Below are 12,750 nucleotides of genomic sequence, written 5' to 3' on the forward strand. Positions count from 1 at the left end.
TACACATGGTCACATGCTGAGCATTATCCTGCTCTATGACTATGTCAAAGTTTGGACATTTGAGTTCTTTCCACATTTTGACTACTTTAAATAATTCTTTTCTATTCATTCTTTTGAGAACATGTTTTCCCCCCCTGTGGAATAAACGTGTAGGTATAGAATTGCTAGGTCCTAGGCAGTTTTACATGTGAAATTGACAACAGGTATGTAATATGGCTGAACCATTTTACACTCCCAGCCATGTGTGAAGGTTGCAACTGCCCCACATCCTACCACTGAGTAATGTCCTTGATTTCACTCTATGTCAGTGGTTTTCAACCTTCCCAATGCTGTAACCTTTTAATCCAGTTCCTTATGTAGTGGTGACCCCCAACCTAAAATTATTCCATTGCTACTTCATAACTATACTTTTGCTACTGTTATGAATTGTAGTGTAAATATCTGATATGCAATATGAGGGTGTGGCCCACAGATTGAGAAATACCACTCTATGCCATTGTAGTGGGCATACTATGGCTTCTTTTCCATTGTCTTAATGACTGATGTTCTTAAGCACATTTTCATGCCTTCACAGTCATTTCCATTTCATTCTTGGTGATATATAAATGTTCAAATCTTTACTAATTTTTGTATTAAGTTGGCTGGATTTTAAATTAAGTTTTAGGTATCCTTGGTATATTCCAAAATCTGATTTTTCTTTTATGGTGGGTATTTTTTATGCTGAGTCTAAGAGATATCTTTGCTTATCCTAGGGCTGGAAAGGAAAGATCTTTTCTTTTCAGCTTTTGTATTTAAGGTCTATGATTAAGGTCCTCAAATGGCATTCTAACTTATGAGTTATTATTTAACAGGTGTATATGGCCGTTCCAGTATCATTTCTACAGAAGGGTTGCCTTTCCCCTCTGGATTATATGCTGTTTATGACACAACCACTGAAGGTTTTTAATACAGGAATAGTTTGGCCTCCTTTCTCTATTTCACTGACATGATTATCTATTTTGTGTCAGTAGCAAAGAGTCTTGGCCACCATAGCTCCCCTCTAAGTCTAGGAATCTGATGGAGAAATCTTCCAACTATAGTCTATCTTTACAGTATCACACAGAGTATTTAAAGTCCTTTCCAGTCACTCATGTAGTTTAGAGTCATCGAGGGGTATTTGTTTTATGAGAGCCTACTGAGATTTGAGTTCCTATGGTATTGGATTTATCAATAGTAATAGGTAGGTATGACATCTCAGCCAGAGTCGGTTTTTAAATTGGAGCAGATGAAGTTTTCTCTGCTCTCTTAGGTCATCTTTAGTTTCTCTCAACATTATAGTTTTCATTGCGGAGGAGGGACCGGCACACTACTCTTCATAAAGGGCTAGATGGCAACTGTTAAAACCTTATGGGCTCTTTGGTGTCCAACCTTTCTCGCTCTTTCTACCTTTACTGAGCTTTCACTAAAGATAAAATTCACTGTTAAGATTTCCCAAGCATCATGAACCTCTATTCTCAATTTAACTCTTTTTAAAAACTTTAAATAATTGGTTCACTTTACACCCCCTCCCTCTTCTCCTCCCACTGCCTCCTCCCTTCCCCCCTTCATTCCACCCCTCCTCTGAATTTGTTCATAAAGGGGCAGACCTCCCATGTGCCTGCATCAGCAAAGCATGATATATCAAGCTGCCATAAGACAAAGCACCTCTCCCTCTATCTAGGCTGGCTAGGCAATCCAGCATGAGGAAAAGGATCCCAAGATCCAGCCAAAGTACCAGGCATAGTCCCTGCTCCCATTGCCAGGAGTCCCACAAATAGACCAAGCTACACAGCTGTCACATATATGCAGAGGTCATAGTACCTCATATGCACATGTATGACCTAGGGGTCAGTCCCATGCAGGCTCCCTGGTTGTTGGTTCAGTCTCTGTGGGATCCCATGAGCCAGGCAAACTGTTTCTGTGGGTTTTGCTGGAATGTTCCTGACCTGCTCTGTCTCCTACAATCCCTCCTCCCTCTCCTCAGCAGGATCCCCAAGCTCAGCCCAATGTTTGACCATGGGTCTCTGGATCTGCCTCCATCAGTCACTGGATGAAGGCTCTCTGATGACAACCAGGGTAGTCACCAATCTGATCACAGGGAGTGGCCAGTTCTGGCTATGCATCCACTGTTGCCAGGAGTCATAGCTGGGTGTGGTGGTAATCTAATTATACTGAAATGTGATTTTGATTGTATGTTAATAAATAAAGTTGCCTGGGGGTCAGAGCTATTAGAGCCATAGCAAGAGTGTGGCGGTGGTGGCACATGCCTTTAATCCCAGAAAGCCAGCCTTTAATCCCAGGGAGTGGTGGTAGAAAGCAAAAAGATATATAAGGCGTGAGGACCAGAAACTAGAAGCATTTGGCTGGTTAAGCTTTCAGGCTTTGGAGCAACACAGTTCAGCTGAGAGCTATTGGGATGAGGACACAGAAGCTTCCAGTCTGAGGAAACAGGACCAGCTGAGGAACTGGTGAGGTGAGATAGCTGTGGCTTGTTCTGTCTCTTTAAATAGACTAACAGACAGGAAATAGAGCCCTGATTCGGGAAGCTGGGACACCGCAGGCGGAAGGGTGAGATTTCAGCTCTGAGCTCTGACCTCTCGGCTTTCTCTTTTGCATTGTTTCTGTGTTTCTTATTTAATAAGACGGTTGGTTACATCTATATCTGGCGCCCAACGTGGGGCAAGAGTTTCCACCTAAAACTTGAGAAAAAAGATTCTAAAATGGAACTAAAAACAGCTTCTTAATTGTCTCTCTCAAATGAGCAGCAGCTGCCGGTTTGAGTTACTGGCGGGTTCCTGGCGTGTGCGCTTGACCTGCAGTATGGCGGGAATGAGGCCTCTGCAAATGGAACATTAAGCTGCGTGGCGGATTTAGCCTTTGCTAGTACAAAACAAAAAAGGAGGTTTCTGGGCTACACACTGCTTGGATAAAAGTGTAGACCCACTATTTCTGAGACTTGATGGCTCCCAGAGCTGGTGGAAAACGTACCACCGCCAAGTTGGGAAATTGAAGGGGGCGGAGCCAGCAGCCACAGAGCCGTTTCAGGCTTAGAAGGCTACAGTTTAAAGCAATAAGTTCGCAATAAGATAGATTCAGATGGAACAAGACTTTAAATGCTTTACAATGTGTGTAAAAATGTACATAGGCTTGGAAGAGAGAGGAAAAGGAACATAGACAGTTATATAAAGAAATAGAAAGTTTAAAAAAATAAAGTCTTTAAAGAGAAAGTAAAAATAATATAAAAAATAAGCCACATAAAGATGGCTATCACACAGAGAATCTGGATTATGTTCTCTTTGATATTTGTAGCTGAAGAAAAACATTTGATTGCAAAGGCTGTTGAGTTATGCCAAAATGTATATTTTAAAGGTACCTTGACTTCAAAATTTAGATGTAAGGATATGTTGCTTTGGAAAAGAGGCTCTGTTTTTGTCTCTACAGAAAGCCAGAGGCTATGGATTTGTTCCAGATTAAGATACATCAGGTTTGACCAGCCAAGACCCCCTGAAAGGTCTCCGATGACAGCATGGCCCAGATGATCCAACATCCAGAATCGTTTCAAGGCAACTGGCTCAGACGATACAGTCTCACGGACTACTCCATGAACCTAAAATTTTCTTTGTATCCCCATAAGATACTGCGCCCCCCTCCAGCAGGAAGTAGTAAGAGAAGCTACGCCCAAATTCCCAAATATACCAAGCTGGCTTTAAAGATGTGTAAAAGTTAAAACCTTCCTTTTTAAAAAAAGAAAAGGGGAAGTGCTGTGGGATGTTCTGTATGTCCTGTGGGAGCCCTTCTTGGGTTCCTTGTGGCGTTACCCAGCAGGTTTGCATAGAGGATGATTAGGACCATGGGCCTGAGTGCAGGTGTCTGAGATGGTCTGCACTTGGCTGTGCTGGGGGATGGTCTGTATGTCAAGTTGTTCTGATTGATCAATAAATAAAACCTGATCAGCTGTGGCTAGGCAGGAAGGATAGGCGGGACTAACAGAGAGGAGAAATAAAAGGACAGGAAGGCAGAAGGACTGGCTGCAGCCGCCGCCATGACCAGCAGCATGTGAAGATGCCGGTGGGCCACCAGCCACGTGGCAAGGTATAGATTTATGGAAATGGACTAATTTAAGCTATAAGCACAGTTAGCAAGAAGCCTGCCATGGCCATACAGTTTGTAAGCAATATAAGTCTCTGTGTTTACTTGGTTGGGTCTGAGCGGCTGTGGGACTGGCGGGTGACAAAGATTTGTCCTGATTGTGGGCAAGGCAGGAAAACTCTAGCTACAGCTGGGGCCGTCCTTCTAGACTCGTGGGAGTTTCCTGTGCATCAGGCTTCTATTTGACCCTATAAAGCCCCTCCATCAAGTCATCACTTCCTTTACTCCCCCACTCCATCCAACCTCCAACCCAATCCCTTAAGCTCATCTGCCCCCACTACACTGGAGATCTCCTCTGTTTCCCTTTCCCAGGGAGATCCATACACCCCCCCTCCCTCTTGGGCCATCCTTGTTACCTAGCCTCTCTGATTCTGTGAATAGTAGCCTGGTTATCCTTTACTTTACAGTTAATATCCACTTATGAGTGAGTACATACCATGTTTGTCTTTCTGGGTCTGGGTTACCTCACTCAGGAGGATTTTTTCTAGTTCCATCCATTTGCCTTCAAATTTCCTGATGTCATTGTTTTTAACAGCTGAGTAGTACTCCATGGTGTAAATGTACCACATTTTCTTCATCCATCCATCTAAGTTGTTTCTTTCACCAATTGGAGTTCCTGGGAAGGAAAATTCTGAAGCCAGCCAAGATTCATGTGTACTTGAGACCCCTCACAAGAGGGCTTCACTAAGGAGGAAAGGCAGCCTGTTTTTCCTTTAAAGTCATTTGTGTAACAGGATCTGGGCTGCATCATTTTAAATATATTTCATAGCTTTAGTATACCTCATGGACAAAGTTAACATCTTTCAGTTGACTTTTTTTTCATACAGTGTATTTTGATCATGTTTTTCTCTCCCTAGATTAACATCTTGATAGAGCATTTTATCTCTTTCTTTTTTCTTTCAGGTTAATTTGTTTTAGCATCACTAGAGGGGGAAAATCCCCTCCTTAGAGTGAGACTCTAACTTACTAGTAAGAAAGGAATTCAATAAACATTCTACCATGTGCATACCATGACTTGTATGTTTTGGTCATGGGAACAGGACAACATTTAATTCACAGTTGCTGTAAACACCCTGTACAGGTTTTCTGTGTATCCCAAGTGGGGACACAGGATGATATGTTCTCCATAGTCCCTCTCCATTCATCACTCTCCCCACCATAAAACTTTTTTTTTGTTTATATTTTGTCAAAATTTTCAAAGAAAAAAAAATCCCTAGAAAAAGATCTCAAAACTTTTTGGTAGGCGAGAGATATCTCTGGATAATTTAAGCCATCACTTTATAATGCTGGTGTTCATATGTCTTTCCTTTATTCTGTCAGGATTTCACATGTCCAGGTTTCTCTGTTTAAGCCAGTGCTAGGGACTGAACCTTATGCATACTATACAAATGCTCCATTACTGAACCTACTCCTCAAGCCTTGTTTTATGGGCTCCTTGGGATGAGACTAGTGTAGTATAGGCTACTCTTAGACATGGCATTTCTGGAGGACCCCAAGAAAGACATGCATGGAGAGCCCCAGGAAGGAGAAATAGTTAAGATCTCCTCAGTAAACTGGGGCATAGGAGTGAGGGAATGGGGGAGGAGAACATGAGGGATTGAGATGGACAGGTTGTGGGAGGGATGGAGAGGGAGAGCACTGAAAGAGGTGTCTTGATAAAGGAAGCCATTATGGGTTAGGGAGAAACCTGGCACTAGGGAAATTCCCAGGAATCCACAAGGATGACCCCAACTAAGACTCCTAGCAACAGTGGAGAGGGTGCCTGAACTAGCCTTCCTCTGTAATCAAATTAGTGACTACCCTAAGTGTCATAATAGAACTTACATCCAGTAATTGATGGAAGCAGATGCAGTGATCCACAGCCAAGCCTTGGACTGAGCTCCTGGAGATCAATTGAAGAGAGGGAGGAGGGATCATGTGAGCAAAGGGGTCAAGATCATGATGGGGAAACCCACAGAGACAGCTGACCTGAGCTAGTAGGAGCTCATGGACTCTGGACTGACGGCTGGGGAGCCTGCATGGAACTGAACTAGGCCCTCTGAATGTGGGTGACAGTTGTGTGGCTTGATCTGTTTGTGGGGCCCCTGGCAGAGGCACCAGAACTTATCCCAGGTGCATGAGCTGGCTTTTTGGAGCCCATTCCCTATGGTGAGACACCTTGCTCAGCCTTGATGGGGGGGGGCGGCGGCGATGGGGGTGCTAGGTCCTGCCTCAGCTTGGTATGCCAGCCTGCGTTGATTACCCAAGGGAGGCTTTACCCCCTCTGAGGAGTGGATGGGAGGTGGGATAGGGAGGCGGGAGAAGGGGAGGGAGGGGGAACTGGTAAAATGAAAAAATTAAATAAAAAACAAAAAACAGTAAAACAAAAAAAAATAAGTTAAAAATTTAAAAATATAAAAATAAAGATGCTCTGAGAAATGTTTCCCTTTGAGATGAAAAAAACAAAACCCAAACCAAAAACATACATGGCTTTTCTCTTGTTCCTAGGGTTATAGTGACTTGGCTATGTGCTGGCTTATGATAACTTCATTTTATCCCTGTAGTATGTGAGCTGTTAGACTTTTGCAGCCATTTTTATACAGTGCTCTGAACCTGTGTAGTTCTTCCTGAAGACCTGTGTACCCCCCCTCCTTCACCTCCAGCATCCTTCTCTGTGTGCTTCTTTATGAATTTAGCCTGTTAACATCCCCTGATGGGATATCTTATGGGATAGGCATTGTTAGGTTAAATCTGGAAATACTTGGACAAAAGCAACTGAAGTAGAAAGGGTTCATTTGGTTCATGATTCCAGGTTACAGCTCATCCTTATAGGGAAAGTCAAGGTGACAGTTGGAGCCTCTAGTCACGTCACATCCACAAGTCAAGTGCACAGAGCAATGAACGAGCTCATCCATACTAGCACTTAGCAAGCTCTCTCCTTTTCTTTCTGTCCAGAGCCCAGCCCATGAAATGGTGTTACACACTTTCAAGGTGGGTCTTCCCATTTCAATTAACCAGATTAAGAAAATCCCTCACATGCATGCCTACAGACCACCCTAATCTAGACAGCACCTCATTGCAAATCCCTTCCTAGGTGACTTTAGATTGTGTCCAGTTGACTGTTAAAACTGACCATCACAGCCCGCAAACCTGAGGTGAGCTTCTCACCTTGTAGAAGCTCAGTGCTGTCTTGGGTTCCATTTCCCAGGGTTCATTCCTATTTTGAAATTGGATGGGCAGAAAACAGAGGTAAATGTGGAACACACACCATATACTTCTTTTCTTCTGAAGATCACAGTTCTTTGTGGCTTGCTATTTAGTGACCATAGTATTTGCTTCATATATGTTGTCTAGTTTTTAGTGACAAGGTAACAGGGAAAGTAAGATGCTTAGTCATTACCATATGATGGATAAAACCCAAAGTCCCAGGATCTTTTCATTTGTTTCCTCAGAGACCCAGGTTAGCTGAATGAACAGTCAATCAGTTTGATATACAGCCTGGCCAAAGGAACAAGGCAGAAGGAAATACACCCCGAGTCTCTTAGTGTGGGGTTTGCTATGCTGTATTTCATGGTTTTCATTTTCTTCTCTTGTGGTTTTGAGTGAAGGCTCAAAGTTCATCATGAATGGCCTTTTCTTCCCTCCGTTATGAAACTGATACCCACACTTGGAACGAAACCACACCTAACCTTTTGGGATTCACTTTGAGGGACTGTGGGGAAGCACAGGGAAATGTCCAGGAGTTTTCAGTATGATTTTTTTGGTTTCTTTCTTTTTTTTTAAATGAAGAATTATTATTATTACTATTACCGTCATCATCATCATTATCATCATTATTTGTGTGTGTGTGTGTGTGTGTGTGTGTGTGTGTGTGTGTGTGTGGCATGCGCGTGCCGTGGCACAGGTGTGGAAGTTAGAGGACAACTTTTTGGAGTTAGCTATCTTCTTACACCTTTTGGTGAGTAGCAGGGACTAAACCGAGGTGCCAAGGCTTAGGAAGCGAGTGCCTATCCACTAAGCCATCTCATCAGCTCTCAGTTTCCCTTTTCATTTAACAAAGCCACAGAATGCTTGGAGGAGCTGCTTGATGAAATCAGCGACTACTTTTCTTTTTAAATTTTTTTAAAAAGAAATTTTGTTTTTATTTCCTATTTTATGTGCATGGGTGTTTTGCCTGCATGCTCATCTGGACACCACAGGTATGCTTGGTGCCTGTGGAGGCCAGAAGAGGGCTTCAGATCCCCTGGAGCTGGAATTATGGAGGGTTATGAGCTACCATGTGGATGCTGGGAGTTGACCTTGGGTCTTCTGGAAGAGCAGCCAGTGGTCTGAACGGCTGAGTCATTTCTCCAGCCCCCTTTCCTGTTTTCTTGAACGATCCTAATGAGCAGTTACTTTCCTTGTAGCAACTATCTGTTTTCTTTCCTTCTTTCTTGCTGAGGATGGCTTACTGACTTGTGTTTGAACCTGGAAATGGCTGCATGGGGTGTGGGAGTCACAAGAGTTTATCACGGGCAGAAATGTGAACCCCTAGAAGCTGAATTCGGCTGCTTAGGAATTAGCAGCATTGCTCAGATTTTTTTTAACAAGCTTTCTCAGTTTTATTCACATCTGTGGTAGTTATAATATCTACCTTCTAGGTAAGGTTGAAGGAATTAGCACAGTTGAAGCACCTCATGCTGTACCTGCCTATGGTGTCTGCCTCAGAACGCACCGTGACAGGGTCAAATGACCAGCGACTGATGCTATGAGCCCGTATCACTCCCTTCCTTGAAGTTGGTTTCCTTCGGGGGCATTGTCACAGCATGAGAGAGCTAACCCAAGAATGCTGAGTCTCGGAAGTTTGCCTTAGTGAGTTATTGAATGTGGGGGTGAAGGGACCTGTCTAAGACCTCAGGCTCTGTCTTGGCACACTTGGTGGGAATTATAGACATCTCCAAAATACATCTGGACAGTGGAACAAGGTATGATTATCCTGGGAGAAGGGCAAGTCCCAAAGTCCTCGGACCACACTCCCCTGCTTCTGTCTGCATCAGATCCATATGTAGCCTCTACAGTGGGGTTCCTCTGACCTTTTAGCACATGGGCCATATTCCTCCTGGAAAAGCATCAAAGGGTTGGGGACATGGTGTCATGGCTCTTCAGACTTGCTCAGTCCCTGTATTTTTATGACTCTTTCAGCTTCCTCTTTGAACCTGTCTTTACTTTCCATTAAACAGACACTGTCATCTGGGTCCCAACCCCTGCCTACCACAAAGCTCTTGGGAAGAGGGACATAGCTTACTGTTTTCCTTGGATGTTAGATCACGTTTCCTTATGCAAAGGCAAAAACTAAGAGAGTTCCCTGACACAAGAAATAAAGCCTAGTTGGGTGTATTTTTGAAAAAATTGTGTGATGAGAATGATGCTGGATCTCCTTGCAGCAGCTTTAAGAGAAATACTTCCCATCTGAGAGCATGGAGCGGAGCATGTCAGCAGAGCTAGAGGTATGGCCTGTCTGCTTTGGCCCAGGGACAGCTGGTAGCTAGCCAGTGTTTTTGCCTTCTTGGTCTTTGACTCCCAAAGGTCCAGAGATTAGAGTGAGTCACACTTATTAGCTGATGATTATATTATGAAATCACAAGTCCAGTTGTGATTTAGACTGAGCAGTGTGCAGAGATGCATCTAGGAGACAGACCCTGAGTCACTTTGTGGTAAAGTCCCCTATCTTTGTTTTAAATCTCCAAAGCCTTTTTCTTTCCTTTATATCCTTTGTCATAATCACTTAGCAATTATTTAGTAATTCCTTTACTGTACTTTCCACTTCAACCCAAGAGTACAAACATTTGGTGAATCCAATAGCTTTATCATTTCACACAGGGCCTTTGGCAGAGTCTGACATGCCACTGTGGCCTTATAGCTTCGTAATGTTTGTAGTTTAGTACGTCTTTTATAGGTGTAGAAGAGAAGAAATGAAGATTACAGAATATCAAGGTCATTTTTGGATAGAGTGACAGCTGGTATTTACTGAACATGGACCAAGGACCTTAACAGGATCATCATCAGTCACTGTCATGTGTGCTGTCTCATTTTGACCCTTCGAGGGCATCATGGGGCATCCACCCTAATCTTACTGTATTGTAGATGGAGAAAATAAGGCTCACATAGACTAGTTCATCTGTCTGAGGTCTCAGAGATGGAACATGGCAGAGGAGGGATCACACAACTATCCACCTCAAAATATTGCCGTTTCCCTCCAGATCAGTGTCTTGAGCACTCAGCTTGGATGAAATAGATGGGAATTTTGAAAAATACTTTCCCTGTGTTCAGCCTTAGAGATTGTGGTGGTTTGAATGAGGATGGCTGCTGTGGATATAACTCTGTATGCTGTGAAAATGTGTCGCTATGATTGATAGATAAATAAAATGCTGATTGGCCAGTAGCCAGGCAGGAAGTATAGGCGGGACTAGAAGAGAAGAGAATTCTGGAAACAGGAAAGCTGTCAGGAGACACTGCCAGCCTCCGCCACCATGAGAAGCAAGGTGTAAGAGACTGGTAGGCCACAAGCCATGTGGCAACTTACAGATTAATAGAAATGTGTTAATTTAAGATATAAGAACTAGATAGCAAGGAACTTGAGCCATTAGGCCAAACAGTTTAAGTAATATAAGTCTCTGTGTGTATTCTTGGGGGATGCGAGTGGGAGAGATTTGTCCAACCACCAGCAGCCTGGGACACAAGAAATCTTCTAGCTACAGATGGCTGCTATAGGCTCATATATTTGTGTGCTTAGTCCCCAGCTGATGAACTGTTTGGGAAGGATTAGAGAGTGTGTCCTGGCTGGAGGAGGTGTGTTGCTTGGGGTAGGTTTTGTGATTTTAAAAGCCCTCACCAGGCCCAGTCTCTCTCTCTCTCTCTCTCTCTCTCTCTCTCTCTCTCTCTCTCTCTCTCTCTCTCTCTATCTCTCTATCTCTCTCTCTATCTCTATCTCTCTATCTCTCTGCCTGCTGACTGCAGATCAGGATGTAAAGCTCTCAGCTACTGATCCAGCACCATGCTTATCTCCTTTCTGCCACGATGACAGTGGACTAACCCTCTGTAAGCAAGCCCCCACTTAAAAGCTTTTAAAAATGGGGGTCACCTTGGTTATGGTCTCTCTTCACAGCAGTAGAATGATAACTGTCTTAGTTAGGATTACTATTGCTGTGCTGAAACACCATGACCAAAAGCAACTTGGGGAGGAAAGGGTTTATTTGGCTTATGCTTCTACATCACTGTTTATTATCGAAGGAAGTCAGGACAGGAACTCAAGCAGGGCAGGAACCTTGAGGCGAGAACTGATGTAGAGGCCATCTACTTACTGGCTTGCTTTCTCTGGTTTCCTTAGCCTGTCTTCTTAAAGAAGCCAGGGCCACCAGCCCAGGGATGGTCCTAGCCACAGTGGGCTAAGCCCTCCCTCATTAGTCACTAATTAAGAAAATACTCTACAACTGGATCTTATGGAAACATTTTCTCAATTGAGGTTCCCTCTTTTCAGATGACTTTAGCCTGTGTCAAGCTGACATACAACTAGCCAGCACAGTAGGTAAGACAAAGATTCTGATTGGATTCACCTGGGATAATCTATCCCTAGCCTCTACTTCCACTAGTATGCAGTCAAAATTGAGAACTCAGTGAGATAAACACAGCTAATGAGGCATCTTTCCTTTGGGGTGGCTCCAGGTGCAATTTGCTGGAGAAGACTTTGGAGTAGTGTTTCATGGTCTCATTCATAGGTGGAGTGGAGAAGCCTCTGGGTATGATGACCTCTAAGAAAGCAAGGTCAGACTTCTCCTAACACAGGAGTGATGGCAGTTTTGCTAAAGCTACACTAGAATCCTAGACTTTTAGATCTGTAAGTGAACTTAGAGGCTCCTTCTGAGGTCCAAAGGAGGGAGGTGACTTTGTCAATGATACACAATGACACAGAGATGTGGAAAAGCCAAGCAGCAGAGTAAGATCGTGGATGAGAAGCTGGAATCATGTTGATTGGAAGGCCCAAGTCTAGAGAAAGTATTCTGGCTCTGAGGCTTCATGCAAGTTCCTGGGTCTCAGTGACCCTGATCTTCTACATGTTCAGAAGAGCCATGATGACAGGAGTTCCTGCTCCCCAGGTTTTGATGTGAAGATGAAGGAAAACTGTGCTTGCAAAATACTTCATGAAAGCCTACCACAGGGTAGATGCTCCAATCTTCAAGTCATTGACTAAGGCTGAGTAGAGACTATAGACCCGGAAGGAAATGCGGCTGCAGAGCCCATCCTGGGTAGATGGTGACATTTCAGAGGCACTGGAAGCCAGTAGAGAGGAACCCCTGATCACTCTCTGGTTAGTAGTTGGAATTGGTCTGAGGACTTGCTGAGGCTCAGAATTGAGGTTCCCAGTTTGAGCAATGTTGGGAAGACTAACATAGTCATGGTGCTGATACTCCTATAGGTCAGTAGGATGGGGACCTGCCTTGCCAGAAAGGAAGGCATTCATGGGTGGGATCCCTGCTGTGGTTGCAGTGGTCAAACAATGCTTGGAGTGGAAGACACAGTCACCCTGTGAGGACTTCATGGCTGATTCCTGAGGTTGCCAGGGGCTGT

Source organism: Peromyscus maniculatus, chromosome 2, assembly GCF_049852395.1.
Source record: "Peromyscus maniculatus bairdii isolate BWxNUB_F1_BW_parent chromosome 2, HU_Pman_BW_mat_3.1, whole genome shotgun sequence".
In the NCBI taxonomy this organism is placed as follows: domain Eukaryota; kingdom Metazoa; phylum Chordata; class Mammalia; order Rodentia; family Cricetidae; genus Peromyscus; species Peromyscus maniculatus.